The sequence below is a fragment of the Priapulus caudatus genome, unplaced genomic scaffold, assembly GCF_000485595.1.
Source record: "Priapulus caudatus unplaced genomic scaffold, Priapulus_caudatus-5.0.1 Scaffold707, whole genome shotgun sequence".
Taxonomy (NCBI): Eukaryota; Metazoa; Priapulida; class Priapulimorpha; order Priapulimorphida; family Priapulidae; genus Priapulus; species Priapulus caudatus.
In genome coordinates this window covers 11,359-11,617 of record NW_014577768.1, presented here as the reverse complement: position 1 = coordinate 11,617, position 259 = coordinate 11,359, and positions in this window count along the sequence as shown.

Genomic DNA, 259 nt, shown 5'->3' with positions numbered 1-259 from the left:
GTGTGTGTGTGTGTGTGGGGTGTGGGTGTATGTGTGTGTGCGTATCTGATTGTGTGTGCGTGCGTGCGCGCGTTGGTGCGCGCGTGTGTTTATGGACTGTACTTAAGTAAAAGCTGCCTTGCAACTCAGTGTACACATGTTTGGTTAGCATCGTATAGAGTCCGATGAGTGGATGAATAGCTAGCATGTTATGAAGCTGCGCAGCTATGAAATTCAGTTCAACCATTGAAATGATCCGACGATATCTCTAGTTTGTCCT